General features: G+C 42.0%; 1 protein-coding gene across 9 annotated transcripts in view; it reads right to left on the bottom strand.

Annotated features, from left to right (window-relative positions):
- PLCB4 (phospholipase C beta 4) overlaps positions 1-14,401 on the bottom strand; it is a 483,912-nt gene that overhangs the window by 285,036 nt on the left and 184,475 nt on the right. For 2 of the 9 annotated variants that reach the window (XM_070381996.1, XM_070381999.1), the window contains one exon: positions 10,349-10,415. The exons of the other annotated variants lie outside the window; for them this stretch is intronic. The gene's annotated coding sequence lies outside the window, so the exon portion shown is untranslated. The remainder of the gene's footprint in view (positions 1-10,348; positions 10,416-14,401) is intronic. 9 annotated transcript variants of the gene reach the window in all.

Genomic DNA, 14,401 nt, shown 5'->3' on the forward strand with positions numbered 1-14,401 from the left:
TTTCCTTCTTGTATAGTCCGGTACCCTTTATACCGCTGTTTTTCACTGTGTCCCAGGGTGGGTGAGTTGTGCTTGGGCCCCTCGTTAATATCCCTCCCTACTACAGTTGTTGCCCCAGGGGAGAGGTTTCTATGGATACCATGTCTTCATCTTTCCTACTTGTTTCCCTGGGGTCCCTTCTATGTGTAGTAGCTGTTCAATCAGCACTCAGGTCTTCTTCAAGAGAACTGCTCTGTATGGAGGTATAGACCCAATGTGTCTGTAGGAGGAAGTGAGGTTAGAGTCTTACTAATCTTGGACCCTTTTCCTGTTTACTTCTGTATTCTCTCTCCCCTCCTCTACCAGAAAATAATTCTTCTCTAATTCACTGCTGTCTTCCAAATGCTTTAAAAAAATGCTTAGTACCTGTTAGACACTTGATAAATACTTGATATATGAATGAATTAATCACAGACATAAAATACCCCCACAAATGACCATTTTAGAAAACACTAATCAGGGGAGAACTATAAAGTCTTCCTGAGTCCAGCTTCTTTATCATTTAATATTACAATATTAAAAAACATGAAATCTGCAAACCATTTCTGAATGATCAAAACAAAACTAAAATGAGATATATTTTAGTCAATCAAAATAGACTATAATTTGACTAAGATGAAAAATAAAATCTGCTTCCATTTTAGCATCATCAGCTTTTGACAACATAAATCACAGGTGCTAGCACTCTGGAGCATGAATGACATCTGAGAATTTAAAAATCCTTTGATCGTAAAAAAAAAAAAAAAAAAAATATGTTACTAAGTTACATCCAGCACTGAATCCAAATAAACATATGACAAACCTATTTTTCTCTCAGCTTTATCTTTTAAACAATGAGACAGTGAATAGGCCAAAACAGAATTTTAACATCAAGTTCTGCCTGGTTAGATTGGACACTTCCAATCGATTTTAAGGGGCTATTTGCCTCTTGTTCTTATATTATTTTCTCCACTTTGGAACCTGTATGGTACACATAAAACATTTACCCATGTTTAAAGCACTCTTTTCATAGGAATAAGAATTGATTGATTGACATGAACATATGATCTATGAACCATAAACTTGATTTTATTCCTCCATATTGCATCAAATGTTAAAAATTACCTATTTTCTTCACCTAGCAGTAGTTACGATAGTTCAACTGTATAAATGAAGTTCCCAAATAATTCAGGAAATCTGGGAAATTTGGGAAGCAAAGAATTTTAAAAATCTGATTCAATTAAAAAAATATACTGGCTTAGTCACACAGGCCAGGTCTAAATATGATGAGATTCTAAGCAGTTTACTTGCTTGTTATTACCCACTGTTTCCAACAATGGACAATTCAGAGACGACTAAATCTAAGAAAAAGCCTAGGCTATCCCAGGTGGCTCATTGGTAAAGAATTTGCCTGCCAATACAAGAGACACAAGTTTGACCCTTGGGTCAGGAAGATCTCCTGGAGAAGGAAATGGCAAACTACTCTAGTATTCTTCTCTGGGAAATCCCATGGACAGAGGAGTCTGGCAAGCTATAGGCAATGGGGTCACAAGAGAGTAGGACACGACTTGGCAACTAAACAACAAAAAACATGATAACTTCTAGAAAGTTTTAATCTTTAACCTATTCAAACATATGTCCTATTTGATGATCAAAAACTTTTTCATGATATTGCTCTTAATGTCACATATGTATTGAAAAACATGGACAACACCCCTCCAAGCACCTTGATTTATTGAGGGCTACATTATATATAATACGATACACCCATGTAACCAGCACCATCATCAAGATACTAGAACAGTTTGCATCAGCTCAAAAGCTTCTCTGGACCCTTGGCCATCCCCACCCCTACACCCTACCCAACACAAACTCCAGCCACAAGCAAGTACAGATATGCTTTCTACCATGACACATCAGATCGGCCAGTTCCAGAATATCCTATAAATGAAATAACACAGCAAGTACCCTTTTATGTATCACTTCTTTTATACAGTAGGATGTTTCTGAGTTCCCCCAATGTGGGGTCCCCCCAAGTTGTTAGCTGTACCAGTAACTTGTTCTTTTTCTACTGTTAAGCAGTATTCCATGACATGCAGAGCTCATAAATTGTTATGCATTAATTTGGTGGATATTTGTTTGTTTGTTTTTCTCAATTTTTGTTAGTAAAACTAAGGCTGTTATGAACATTCATTTACAATCTTTGCGTGGATATAACTTTTCATTCTCTTTGGGAAAAAAAAAGAACAAACCTAAGAGTGAAAATGCTAGTGGTATATGGTGAGCGTATGTTGAACTGTATGAGAATCTGCCAAACAGTTCTATGTAAGTGCACTAAAAAATATGTTTACTTTCCAGATAAAAAACTTCAATATTGAACATTTCAGCCTTCACACACCAGTTTGCTTTCTCTGCCCCACAAGATGTTCTTCTTCGTCTCCATGTAATTCAGTGCACAGAACCATCCCATAATGGCACTGAGGACCAGCTGCTAGAAACAGCATGTTTTTCCACATGAAACACTAATTATAGGGAGGAGTCACTTAACAGAGAGAGCCCTATGTGGGTACAAAGGACTGGTAAGCCTGGTGACAAGGAGGTAACTCTCTCTTCTGTGAGAGTTTATATGAAGCATATTCTCCCACATAAGGTGTCAAATTTGGATTTCCTCCAGATCCTCCCTACCCAAGACCCCAGAGATCTTGTTCTCCTGTTACAGCCTCATGAGGTCTATCTCCATGAGATAACAGCTGAAGGTTTCCACTTTCTTTCCAGACGCCACATCCTAAGTAGCATAAGGGATGAAAACTGAGCTATCACTCAGCATTCTCCTGACAAGGATCTTTACCAGTGAGCTAGCTGGATCAAGCCATACAGGAAAGTAAGACACTCTGATTAAAGGAAATGATCTAGTTAAACTATTCATCTCAATTTGGGAAGAAAGAACCACCACTCATAAATAAATGCCCTAGGAATTCCTTTCCAGGTTGTTATTTTCTGATTATGAATACAAACAAGTCTATTCACTCAGTTATGTTTGACTCTTTACGACCCCATGGACTGTAGCTCGCCAGGCTTCCCTGTCCATGAGATTCTCCAGGCAAGAATGCTGGAGTGGGTTGCCATTTCCTTCTCTATGGGATCTTCCCAACCCAGGGATAGAACCTGGGTCTCCTGCATTGTAGGCGGATGCTTTACTGTCTGAGCTAGAGAGTGGCAAAGTATTATGAATATAAATATAACAGGCTACATAATTTTCATAGTCAAATAATCTTTGTCGCAAAACCATTCACCTGAAAAGGTATATTTCCCCATCTCTTTAATCTAGACTGGTCTGTGACTTCCCCTGACAACCAGAGTGTGGAAGAAAGGAGGGTATGTGCTTTTATACTCATTCACACTCTCTCTCTTGCACTTTCTTTGAAGCCCAAACTGGCCTGCTAGAAATCAAGATACACATGGAGGAGAAATGGGTCATCCAGTTAAGACCATCTTCGACCAGCCAGCTCTCAGTATGCCCAGCAGTTGACCACAGATGCTTAAATAAGCTCAGTGGAGAGCAATAGAACTTTCCCCACTAAGGGGAGTTCAAACTGCCAACCCAGTCAATTGTGAGCTAACTAAATGGTTGATGGTTTACGCCAGGATGTTTTAGGGCTAGTCTGTTATGCAGCAAAAGCTAATTGATACATTGATCAGGTAACAAAACTGTTTCTATCTCATTAGCAGTGCATAGAGTCCCCTCCTACAAATTCTCCTTATTCCCCATGGCTCTGACTTTTGACTCACTTTTCTGGGTCTTCATTCCTACTTGTCTATGTTCTCCTTCACCTGTGTGCTGCCTACTATGGACTGAATTTTGTCTCCTCCAAATTTCATAGGTTGAAGCCTGAACTCCCAGTACCTCAAACTGTGACCCTATTTGGAGACGGAACCTTTAATGAGGTAATCAAAATAGAAATAGGCTCCAATGGTGGGCCCTCATCCAATCTGACTGCAAGCCTTGTAAGGAGAGGAAATTTGGACACACAAAAGGACCCCAGGGATGTGTGTGCACAGAGAAAAGACTGTGTGGACACAGCAGGGAAGTGGCCATCTGCAGGCCAAGGAGACCTCAGGAGAAGTGCACCTGATGACTCGCAACCTCCAGATCTCTGCGGAAACAAGTTTCTGTTGTTCAAGCCAACCAGTCTGTGGCATTTTGTTATGGCATATCTAGCAGACTAAAACACTGCCTATGGGAAAAAAATGTACAAAAAATGTCCCAGCTTTTTTCCCGGATAATCACTCTGATCTGGCTTAATCGTCAAAACAAAAAGGTCTTAAGCAATCCCACTCCTGGACATATATCCAAAAAAAAAAAAAATGAAAACACTACTTCAAAAAGATACACGCACCCCAACATTCACAGCAGCACTATTTAAACAGGGCAGGGTGTGGAAGCAACCTAAGTATCCATTGACAGAGGAATGGATAAAAAAGATGTGTTACAAATATACAGTGGACTACTGCCGCCGCTGCTGCTAAGTCGCTTCAGTCGTGTCCAACTCTGTGCGCCCCAGAGACGGCAGCCCACCAGGCTCCCCCATCCCTGGGATTTTCCAGGCAAGAACACTGGAGTGGGTTGCCATTTCCTTCTCCAGTGCATGAAAGTGAAAAGTGAACAGTGGACTACTACTCAAGTCATAAAAAAAGAAATCTTGCTATTGCAACAACACGGACAAAATTGAAGGATATTACACTTGGTGAAAAAAAGTCAGAGAAAGACAAATACTGTGTGCTATCACTTCTATGTGTAATCTAAAAAGTAAAACAAATGAATTAATATATCAAAACAGATCCTAAACGATGATGCTCTTAAAGTGCTGCACTCAATATGTCAGCAAATTTAGAAAACTCAGCAGTGGCCACAAGACTGGAAAAGTTCAGTTTTCACTCCAATCACAATGAAGGGCAATGCCAAAGAATGTTCAAACTACCACACAATTGCATTCATTTCACACACTAGCAACATTATGCTCAATATCCCCCAAACTAGGCTTCACTAGTATGTGAACCAAGAACTTGCAGATGTACAAGCTGGGTAACAAAGAAGAACCAGAGATCAAATTGCCAACATTTGCTGGATCATGGAGAATGCAAGGGAGTTCCAAGAAAACATCTACTTGTTTCATTGACTACATTAAAGCCTTTGACTGTGTGGATTACAATAAACTGTGGAAAATTCTTAGAGATGGGAATACCAGGTCACTTTATCTGTCTCCTGAGAAACCTGTATGCAGGTCAAGAAACAAGAGAACCAGACATGGAACAACTGACTGGTTCACAATTGGGAAAGGAGTATGAGAGAACTGTATATTCGCATCCTGCTTATTTAACTTCTATACACAGTACATCATGCAAAATACTCGGCTGGATCACAAGCTGCAATCAAAACTGCCAAAAGAAATATAAACAATGTCAAATATGCAGATGATATAATTCTGATGGCAGAAAGTTGAAGAGGAACTAAAGAATCTCTTGATGAGAGTGAAATAGCAGAGTGAAAAGGCTTGCTTGAAACTCAACATTCAAAAAACTACGATCATGGCATACAGTGCCATCACTTCATGGCAAATAGAAGGGGAAAAAGTGGAAACAGTGACAGACTTTATTTTCTTAGGCTCCAAAATCTTTGTAGACTGTGACTGAAGCCATTAAATTAAATGACGCTTGCTCCTTGGAAGGAAAGCTATGACAAACCTAGACAGCATACTAAAAAGCAGAGACATTACTTTGCCAACAAAGGTCCATCTACTCAAAGCTATGGTTTTTCCAGTGGTCATATATGGATGTGAGAGTTGGACTATAAAGAAAGCTGAGCACCGAAGAATTGATGCTTTTGAACTGTGGTGTTGGAGAAGACTCTTGAGAGTCCCCTGGATAGCAAGGAGATCAAATCAGTCCATCCTAAAGGAAATCAATCCTGAACACTCACTGGAAGGACTGTTGCAGAAGCTGAAGCTCCAATATTTTGGCCACCTGATGTGAAGAGCCAACTCACTGGAAAAAAAACTTGATGTGGGGAAAGATTGAAGGCAAAAGGAGAAGCAGGGAGCAGAGAATGAGATAGTTGGATGGCATCACTGACTCAACGGACAGCAGTCTGAACAAACTCTGGGAAGCGGTAGAGGACAGAGGAACCTGGTGTGCTACGGTCTGTGGGGAGACAACTTAGTGACTTAACAGTAACAACGACTAATCAAAACAGAAGCAGAATCACAAATAAAGAGGAAAAACTCGTCATACTGGTGATGAGACGAACGGAAGAAGCAGCAAGGCAGGTGAAGGGGCAAAACCGCTATGGACAAAAGAAAAAAGCTGCCAGGATGCACTGTGCAGAGTAGAGAACATAACCAGAGCTTTACAATAGCTTTAAGTGGAGTATAATTGTATATCTGAAACTAATATAATACTGTAAATCAACTCCATTTCAATAAAAATTTATTTAAATATATAGAAATTTTAAAAGAAAAAGTTTTAAACATAATAAATCCATATTTGTTGCAAAAGAAATTTTTTAGATAATAAAGTAAAAAAAAATAAGTTCACCATTTTAAGAGATAAAACATGAAATAAGGAAGTAAATCTTTCACTTCCATGCCATTCTGAGAGGGGATCTCTGCTGATATCTGGTATGTCCTCTTGCTGTGTGGACTTTAGCTCCTGGAGTTCCCCATCAAATGGTAAACTCCCTGAAAGGCAGTGGGCACAGGCAGGGGACACGTGCCCTTTTACTGGCGGCAGAGATTCCTAAAGCCCTTCCTGTGCAGGATTTCTGGGTCTGTTTTAGCACTTAACGCTGCAGACAGTCACTCTCATAACTGATCGGAAAGCACACACTAACGTAGAGGAGCTTCTTGTTGCCCCTGTACTTCTACTCCAACAGGAAATGCAGCATCACAGTGGATGCCTCAGACAGCAGGCGACAGTCTACACTTAGCCCGGAAATCCTAGCCAAGGGCTTCTCTAAGGAGCGAACTGTCAGACCATCCTTTGGTATATTCAACACAAATAATGACGATTATTAATTGAGCACTTGTTATGTGTCATGCACTCTCTAAGAGCAAGCAGTTGGTTTTGAGAGTGGTTGGCTGGTTTGTTTGTATCAGATGAGAACTGTATCCTCATAGTGATGCTTTAAAGCTCCTGCCAAACTCTGAAGACCGAGCTTCATAGTCAGTGGTGAGTTCTGGCTAGTCCCCGAGTCAGGCCTGATGATATCTGCTGCCCCTCGAGGACCTGCTTCTCAGAGTTCTTGGGCTCCCACCTGGCCCTCTACCCAGGGGGGAACTCTACTTGCAGATGCTCCTGTTCAGTGCATGAACGTCCCAGGACCCTAGTCTACGTGTCTCCCCAAACTTCTCCTAACCCAACTGCGAAGGTAAGAAAAGCCCCTGTTTCACCTATCTGGAAGGGAGCCTCTTTCAGGAGGCCCTGCCAGGCCCGAAATTACCTCCGACACTCATGGGTAGCCCTGGGTGGAGGCCTCACCCAGCCTCACTACTCTGAAAGGAATGGACCAGTTGTCAAACTTACTGGGAAAAAAATGTGACAACCCCCGCAACCAATCCTGGCAACATCACCTGTCTTCCTCCTCACTCTCTCTCCTTCTGATTCCTTCCTGATTTTGATGCCTATGCCACAGTTTTCCTTTATATGAGAGAAGGCTTTTTTAAAAATGCTCATATAATTGAAGACAATGACTAACACAACTGAACACATGCATAAACCAGAGAACAGCAAACGGGAAGCCCACATGCTTTGTTCTTTTCTAGAAGGCTCCCTTGGAATTATTTTGTTTTCATTTGTTACATGAATAAAATCAATATGTATTTAATTTAAAAATCTACTAAACAATACATGATACACTGCAATCTTCAGTTTAAAAAAAAATAACCAAGATATCCTTATACTGATGCTCACAACATTCACTTGTTTTTAGGCATTCAAAGGTAAACTTAACATTCTCCGTTCTGTAGGTCACAATCTGGGAGAGTTGGTTAGTTTCTGTGCTCAGTGTTCACAAGGTCAAGATCAAGATGCCGGCAGGGATGAATTCCTTTTCAGTGTCCCTAGTGGGGAATTCACTTCTAAGCTCACTTAGTTTGCTGGCAGAGTTTGGTTCTATGTTGCTATAGGACTGCGGTCCTGATTCCCTTACATGCTGTTGGCTGGAGCTGTTCTAGGCTTCTAGAGGCTGACCCTATCCCTTGGCTCATCTTTCTCCATCTTCAAAGCCAGCAATGACATGTGGAGTCTTCCTCCTTCTAATCTCTCCAACCTCTGCCTCCCTTGAAATTTTAACAAGCAGTTTTCACCCAAAAGCCTGCATGGTGGCTCTGCTTTGAATAGCCAACAAGGTTCTCATCGTGGTTCCAAGGGCGTGACCATAAACACGAGAAGTGTCTGGAGTCTAGCACACTTGTAATAATCCCCGATGCAACTACATGACTGTTCACTGGGCCGCTGCTTTCTCCTGAGGTGCAGTACCACAGTTCCAGAATCACTACAGGGGAAAATGATAACAAAAGCAAAGAGAGGAGGTGCTCTGAAGAGTCAAAATATAACTTTGGGTTTGGCAGCAGATTCTTATATTTGACATGTGCAAAAGCAATAGCATTAAAAAACAGGTGAATTCAACTTCATTAAAATTAAAAACTTGTGTGCATTAAAAGACATTATCAAGAAAGTGAAAGGACAATCTATAAAATGAGAGAAAGTCTACAAGTCATATATCTGAGAAAGACCAAGTATCCAGAATATATATATATAAAAAAAAAAACTTCTACAATTTAATAACAAAAAAGCAAGCAACACACTTAAACAAATGGGTAAATAACTTGAACTAACATTTCTTCAAAGAAGCTATACAAATGGCCAAGCACCGCATGAAAAGATGCACATGGTTAGTCATCATGGAATGCAAATCAAAACCACATGTGATACCATTTCACACTCATCAGATGCCTTTAAAAAATGAAAAAGAAAGTAAGTGTCGGCAGCGATGTGGAGAAATGGGAACTCAAGTGCATTGATAGTGGGAGTGAAAAATGGTGCAGCTACTGTGGAGAAGAGCTTTGCAATTCCTCAGGAAGTTCAAAATAGGGACTTCCCTCACGGCCCAGTGATAAGAATCCACCTTCCAATGCAGGGGGCGTGGGTCTGATCCCTGGTTGGGAACTAAGGCCCCACATGCCGCAGGGCAGCTGAGCCCACAACTAGAGCGCCTGCGTGATGCCTCGTGAAGCTCTCATGGCTGTAAAGAAGACCCAGCGCTGTTCCACCCCACCCCCAAAAGTTAAACACAGAGTTAGTATACAACCCAGCAATTCCATTCCTAGGTATATCCCAGAACAACGGGAAAAGGCTCAAACACATGTATACACATGTTCATAGCAGCACGATTCACAACAGCCAAAAGACGAAAACAGCACAACTGTCCACTAATGGACGGACGGATAAACAAACTGGTTATGCAGACAATGGACACTGTATTCAACTATAACAAGGGATGAAATACTCATCCACGCTACAACATCGACGACTCTTAAAAATAATATACTGGGAAAGATTGAAGGCAGGAGGAGAAGGGGACGACAGAGGATGAGACGGTAGGATGGCACCACCAGCTCAATGGACATGAGTTTGAGTAAGATCTGGGAGTTGGTGATGGACAGGAAAGCCTGGCGTGCTGCAGCCCGTGGGGTTGCAAAGAGTCGGACCTGACTGAGCGACTGAAGTGAAAGGTCACAGAATATGTGATTCCATTTACATGAAATATCCAAAATAGGCAAATTCATAGATACGTTGCCAGGGATTGGGAAAGGGGAAGTGGGGAAAGCACCTGCTTTATGAGTATGGGGGCTTCTCTGGTGGTGATGAAAATGTTTTAGAACTCGAAAGAAGTGGTGGTTGTACAAGTTTATGAATGTGCTAAATGACACTGAATTGCTCACTTTTAAATGGGTGATTTTTGTCATATGAATTTCACTTCAATTTTTGTGAAAAAGGCAGAAAGAAGAAGAAAGACAAGGCAGGCAAAGCAGGGCAGGTTTTTAGATAGGACTGAAGCTGTGGGAATGGCAGAAATAAGCCCCAGGAGAGGCAAAGGTGCCAGCAGATGTGTGCAGAGGAGAAGCAGAGACGGCATGACTACAGGAAGAGGGATTCAATCCAGGGATGGTCATCCCAACAGCAGCACCTGTACCAGAAGCCACAGGTTCTAAAGGCAGAGAGGGTGGGCCCCGTTAGGCAGGAGAAAGTCCTTAACGGAAGGACAGAGTAGTACCTGAAGCTCCTCAAGGTGCAGATCCTTCCTTCCTTTACTTTCGTACAGAAGAAAGAGCAGAGGGTTTCTGAGGAGCAAAAGGAGAAGAGTTAACATCTCTAGTGCCAGGGAGCTGAGTGGGGTTTATTTATTTTTTTCTCCCTTTTACAGAAACAGATCAAAGTGAACACTTCCATTGTGGGGGGAGGTGGGTAGACCCATGTTTCAGGTCTGGAAAAGGTTCAGGATGCCCAGGTCAAAACAGAAAATATGGGGAGACAAGAAATCCTCTCTTTGGAATAAGCAGTTCCTGCTTTCATGACGACTCAAGGGCTCGTGGGAAACGTCACACAGAAGAAAGTAGTTTGGAGGCTCACAAATATCCATGGAGAGAAAAATGGGAAGGAAGATACTACCTATAGAAGATAGGTCCCGCATATCCCCCACCTCCTTGTAAAGACCCGAAACCCAATGAAATTGGTGACACTGTGCTCATTTTCCAGATGGGAAAACCAAGCCACAGGCTTCAGAGCTCACCTTCTTCCTCCCACACCAAAAGGCAGCGAACCAGGTAAGAAATTATCAGTCACCAGGAGCACCCTCCAGTTTTCCAATACACTTCTAATTGCTTTGAGCAGTAGGTGTGACTTTTATTTCTCTTTTGGATCAGTAAGGGCTACTAACATCTGCACGCATGTCTCCAAATTCCAGACTGCTCTATTATTCCTTGAGGGGTGTAAAAGTCACCGCCACGGCATCAGTTTCTTGCCGCTTCTCTTTTGTTGAGGAGTGCCTTCTCTCCGCTCCCTGCCTGCCCGCTGTGAAAGCCTGCGGCCATACAGGGATTAGGAGATCACGTCAGCACTTTTGCCCGCAGAGGCACTGGAGTCCTCCTCAGACTGCTCTCTTCTGCATTTGTGACACTTGATGCCCCGCCAGAAGCCACAAAAAACAGCAAGGAAGGGAGCAGTTGATGTGCAAGGTGGTCACGACGCAAGGTCACTGGCTGGTTCCCTTCCTGGGAGGGTTTATTTTAGTCCTCAGTCCTCAGCAAGCTGCCCTTCCCCAACTGAGGACGATGAAATCACGAAGCCTGCTCTTTTGTTCATTTCAGAAGAGTAAGCAAAGACTTTGCAAATGCAACAACTTCTACTGGCTTTTTGATTATTGACAAATCAAAAAAATTAAAAGGGTCAGGGAGCTAAATTGGCTTTATTTTTTCTTTCTTTTTTACAGAAACAAACCAAACAAAGCAAACCCTCTCACTGTGGCAGGGGAAAAATGTTTCAGACCTGGAAAAGATTCAGGCTACCCAACTCAAGATAGGGGAGCGTGGGACCGTATATGGGGACAAGAAACTCTGTCTTTGGAATAAGAAGTTCCTGCTGTCAGGATTGCACAAGGGCTCTTGGGAAATGTCACACAAAAGCAATTTTAATGTCTTAAGAACTTCAATAACAGCATATTAAAAAGCTATATGTGAAAATCCTAGTCAAACTAAAAAATACTGGACTGTTAGATCTTTTTCAGTTTCTTCAAATCTTTTGGGAAACAAGTCAGGATAAATAACTTTGCTAAGGACAAAAATTTCTGAAATTTTATTTGGACTGAAAAACAGGATAAGACTTCAGCAACTGCTAAAGTAGAAAATGGACATTATTTTCCCAAATGTATCACACTATAATTTTATGGTTTATGCTTTTCTTCTCTAGTATTTTATTTTAAAAATAAAGAAAAATTGAAAGATTTTTTTTCCCGGTGAGCAACCATATTCCTACCAACTAGCCTTTTTGAATACCTAGATCTTTATCCATTTCTCTATCCATCAAGTCTTCTTTTTAATGTAGTTCACAGTAATTAAGTTGCAGAATTTAATACCTCTAAACTCTTCTGCTGTTGGCATTTTAATATTTTCTAGTTAAAGGCTGTGATTTAGCAAGAGGAAGGAAGGCTAGGAAAGTACAGGAAAGCTCATCATACACCTAGTTTCAAGGCTGGTATTCAGATAAATTTGAGATTCTGGCAAAGAATGGAGACCTTCCTATGAAAACCAGGGAGAACAGGATGTGGCAGAATGCTGGCCTTAGGAATATTTAGGAAAGCTCTCTTACACAAGTCATGTGCTGGTCTCATATCCTTCCTCCTTCCTTCTAATCACCTCGGGAAATAAGCCCAGATGTTCATGGAAACCAAAAACAGAGCAATAGAGAGCCACCCTAGAAACGGAAGAAGGGAGAGAAGAGCCCTGCCGTTAGCCAAGGGTGAAAATCCTGTCGTACGAAGAAGATATCCCTACGTGGTAGAGGGGTGAAGTAAAGGGTTAGAAGATTCTTCTTTCCTTTGTGTTTGCTGTTTCTCTTACCCCTCAGTTATTCCACAAATCAAGAAAGTGAGGAGAATGTGAGGCTGGGGCATGCCCACGCTAGCGGGAGCCTCTACCAGTAAAGGCAAGTAAAGACATTGAAAGGGGGACGGAAGGCTAGGGCTGGCCATTCACTGCCGGAACTGAAGGCTTCAGCTGTCCTTAAGGGCTGCCCAGTCTAGCTCCCCAGGTGAGGGAAGGAGAGAGAGAGCCCATGTGGAAGTGGGCCCAGGAATGAACGGTGAGCTCACGCTACAGCACTCCCAGGACACGGCCCGGGGGCAAGATGCAGACAGCAGTGGTGCTGGGAAGGGGTTCTGGGACAGTTCTTCCAACACTTTCTCCACACCAGGCGACTTTAGCACCCTCCCACTGAGAAGTGGGCATTTATGTCTCCTCCCCTTGAAACTGGACTGGCTCGTGACTCCCCAGTAACAAAGTCATGTGATGGAAATGAGGCAGCATTATTTCCAAGGAGCCTTCCCGAGCAGAGGTGCCTCTCACTTGTCAGGGGGAATAATCACAGGGCCCATGGAAGCACCAGCTGCCCTAGAGCCAGCAGACCATGAGGAAGCCCATGGTTACCCATGAAGAGACCACGGAGACATCCTGAGCCTGTGGCGGGGAAACCCAGCCAGCCTCCAGCTGCTCCAGCCTCCTGCTCTTGCAGCTTCAGATACTGTCTGAATGCAGCTACCTGAAAGGTCCTCTAAGCCAGAAGGGCACAATGAAGCCCTTCCAGAACCCCTGACTCACAGGAAATGTGAGGTGATGAGGGGGCTTCTGTTGTTTCAAGTCACTACATTTTGGAGGGATTCCAAAAACAGAGCCTAGTGTGTAAACTAAGCCATGATGATATCCCACTTCATACTCTGCACAATCTAGGTTTTCAAAACTGGCATCAGTCTAGACACTAACTACCTTTCTTACTGTGCAGTTAGTATTCCAGCCTTGTCAGATTACATGCCGGTACTCAAACTTATCTACACTCTTCTCTGCCAACACACATTATATACATATACATCATTTTTTCCATTTCCTAAGATGCCTTCCTCTCCTCTTTAAAATTTCTACACAGTCTCCCCTTCAATCAAGACCCGGGGTCTTTCAAAAAGTAACTCTGCACTCCTGAAGGTTATCGTTGATATCTTAGCTGTCAAACCCAATCATTTTCATCATAATTCATGCCTACAGGGCATTAAGTACCAAATGGAAGTGACAATAGCTCATCAAAGACAGATCAGCTCACTTTCTTTGGACAACAATGCCACCTCATTGCTTTATTGAATGGGGTTACCAAGCTGGAAGATTCAGACTGCTGACAAAAAGTTTTGTCTCAAAGGAAAGAAGCCTCTTATCAGAGCTTTTCTATAACATTCTGAAGTTGCACTGTCCAATACAGTGCCATTGGCCAAAGTGATTTTGAGCACTTGAAATATGGCTAGTTTGAATTGAGATTTGTTGTATCGAATTTACACCCAATAAAAAATAAAAAAGCAAAATATAATTAATAGTATTGAATGTTGAAATGATAATAATTAGGATATGCTAGGCTAAATACATTATTTAAATTAATTTCAAGTGTGATCTTGGACTTCCCAGCCTCCAATTCAGCCTATTATCACAAACTTTTTTTTTTTTTTTTTAATTTTAAATGAGGCTAAAGAGAAATGCCTTGCTGTTCACATGCTGTTTCTACTAGGCCACATTTT

Source organism: Bos mutus, chromosome 13, assembly GCF_027580195.1.
Source record: "Bos mutus isolate GX-2022 chromosome 13, NWIPB_WYAK_1.1, whole genome shotgun sequence".
In the NCBI taxonomy this organism is placed as follows: Eukaryota; Metazoa; Chordata; class Mammalia; order Artiodactyla; family Bovidae; genus Bos; species Bos mutus.